The following is a 3043-nucleotide window of genomic DNA, read 5'->3' on the forward strand; positions in this document are numbered from 1 at the left end:
CGGGGGTAGCTGTGAGGGAATGTTCCAGGTGTAGGCAGAGTATTTGGTATAACCTCTGTCAAGATTCTGACAATTCAGCCCCCAAAGTGTGGTTTACCTAGAAGTGGGTAAAACTATTGCAGATGAGTATGACAGATTACATTTCTGAAGGTAGACCCAACAATCATTCTCATTCCTCATCACAGTCAGACTTTGTCTTCGCATCCCCACTAGGTGGGGGTAATCATTCAGGAGGGCAGGAGCCAAGACTGAGTGGACCCTTGGACTTGGCTAAGTTCCCAAGGGCTGCTAGCTGGGCCTGGAATTGGGCCAGGCTCAGAGGTATTGAGGTATCCCCATGTCTGCTGCATATGAGTTCTGTGGAGGGACAGCCTATTATGGATCTCAGGTTGGAGTGGGCCTAATGCCCCAAGTTGGCCCAGAGACTTTGCAGCTTGAAGGCCATACAGGAGTCAGAGTGGAGAGCATCGTGGAGGGGGCCTCTCGTGGTCCATGTACTGTGTAAACCACAGTGCCATGAAGGTAGAACAAAATCCTGAGGAATCACAGGACATGATGGCCCTGGAGAAAGAACTAGATCATTTTGTCAAACAGCTGAAGCAAAAGGTCACCCTGGGATACACTCAGGCTGACAACGGTGCTCACCCTGGGCATTCCTTTTAAAAAGGTATTCAACCAGACAACCACTTGCTGCTTTGGGGACCTGCAGCTCAGCTTCAAGAACACATGTAAGCTGCAGCCCCTGTGGGAGAAATGGGTGGAAGAAGCCAACAAGGAGAACTTTCAGAAGATATGCAAAGTAGAGCCCATTCTGCAGGTGTGGAGAGAAATCAGATGAGTACTGAGAACCATGTGAGGGGAAACCTGAAAATGATTTCTGCGGTGTCCAAAGACCTTGCAGATCAACATCATCACCAAGCATCTTGGGTTGGAGAAGGATGTGATCCTAGCTGGTTCTGTATGTGTTCTGTAATCTTCACCAGAATCAAGAACAATCAAGCACCGACTATTCCCAACCAGAGGAGTATGAGGCTGCAGGATCTTCTTTTCAGGAAGATCTGTATCCTTTCCTCTGTTCCCAAAGCCCCAGTTTGGAGCCCTGGGCTACAAGAGCCCCATCATCACCATGCTCCACTCTTTGACAGCTTTTGGGATTAAATTCTTCATTTACTGAAGAGGGACTGAAAGTACAAAGGGCTGTGGGACACAAAGTGTGGGAAGAGGTGATGGAGGGAAGCTGAAGTTCACAGATAACGATCATGAGCCCATCACTCATCATTTTGTTCTTAAAGAAGCTGGGACACAATCTTTTTTTAAAGTGATGCCAACACAACTCCTTCCTCTGACCCTGAATGGAGCTGCAACATGGGCAGGAGACACTAAGGTCTGAAAGGGGATGCAGCATTTGCCTGACCGACGCTGCCAAGCACTCAGCTGCCATGGTTAAGGAAATTCAAACAGATACATGGACACGTCAGGTCTCTTATTCCAGGTCTCAACTCCTGATGAGTCACAGCCACCACCCAGCATCACCTGCCAGACCTGTGAGTTAATAAGATTTCAGATGATTCTGGGCTCCAGCCTTTTTACCAACCTGGCTCGTGATTAAACAGAGTAAGACAGGAACTGCCAGGCACTATCCAGCCCGGTTTGCAGAATGTCAGAACAATGAAGTTTGACCACTGTGATGGTTACTCTTAATCATCTTGATGGGATTTAGAATATTAATGGAAATACTCCTCTGCACTTGTCTATTAGGGATTTTCTAGATTAGATCAACTGAGGTGGGAGGATCTACCTTAAATGATGGTGGCACCATCCCAGGGATGGGGTCCTGTAGTGAGTGGAAAAGGGGCTGAATAGTGGCATCTGTCATTCTTTGCTTCCTGACTGCAGACTCAATGTCTCCAGATGTTTCCTCAAGCTCCTGCTGCCATGACACCGTGATGGATCTGTACCTTGAACTATGATCCCAAACAAACCATACTTAAGGTGTTTTTGTCAGGTATTTATTGCATCAACCAGTACAACCATTACCTGAGTACTCTATCCTCGACAATCTGGCAATAAATGAATTATTAACCATCATAATTAGCAAATAACTTACATTACTTAAAGCATTAAGTTTTGAAGTTAACAGGCGACTGAAACAACCCATTTCTAATCAACATTTAGAAGTTAGCTGGAAAATATTTTACTTGGTGCAAGCATAACTGGATTTGGGCTGAAAGATTTAAGAGAGCTTACTTCTAAAGAAGTAAACAGCTCAAATGGATAAGGAGGCTTTCAGTTCTTAAATATGTAACTTGGATTGCAGGGAAAGAAAAGCTGTGGAGGCACATAAGGCTTGCAATAAGACCAATGAGTCCAAAGGACAAAAATATGACTTACCCCAGGACAGTATCAGAGTCACTTTAAAAAGTTTTAAAATACATATTTTTACTATGTGTACGTATGTGGATGTGTGTGTACCATAGCACACATGTGGAGGGTAAGGACATCTTGTGGTGGTCAGTTCTCCCCTCCTACCTGGGAGATTTCCAGGACCAAACTCAGGTTGCTGAACCTGGCAGCAAATACCTGTTGTAGAATATTACTTACTTTAATTAGGCAAAGATGTGTTACATTTATTTATGCTACAGACTATTACTTTAACTGTGTAAAGGTGTGTTACATTTGTTTATGCAGAATTTAATTATGTAAAGATGTGTTGCTGTTTTTGCCTTGCCTGTGGAAGGCACCTGATTAATAAAAAGTTGAACGGCCAATAGCTACACGGTAGAGGATAGGTGGGGCTTCCAGGCAGAGAGAATAGATAGAGAATGGGAGACAGGAGAGGATGAGGGAGAAAGAGAGAAATATGACCAGGGACAGAAGCCAGGCAGTCGCCAGTCGCCCATAGAGAAAGCAGGGAAGTAAGATATCAGGAGGAAAGAAAGGTTAAAAACAATAACAACCAACCAAGGCAACCATAGCTAGAGAGGCAGGTTAATTTATAAGAGCTAGTAAGAAGTGAGCCTAAGCTAATGCACCAAGGAGATGG

At 44.7% G+C, this 3043-nt stretch overlaps 1 pseudogene; it reads left to right on the forward strand.

Annotated features, from left to right (window-relative positions):
- The first annotated feature begins 252 nt into the window (after positions 1-252).
- LOC146892145 (POU domain, class 5, transcription factor 1 pseudogene) lies at positions 253-1199 on the forward strand (annotated as a pseudogene).
- The last annotated feature ends 1844 nt before the right edge of the window (positions 1200-3043 follow it).

Source organism: Myodes glareolus, chromosome 12 (assembly GCF_982192425.1).
Source record: "Myodes glareolus chromosome 12, mMyoGla1.1, whole genome shotgun sequence".
NCBI classification, from domain to species: domain Eukaryota; kingdom Metazoa; phylum Chordata; class Mammalia; order Rodentia; family Cricetidae; genus Myodes; species Myodes glareolus.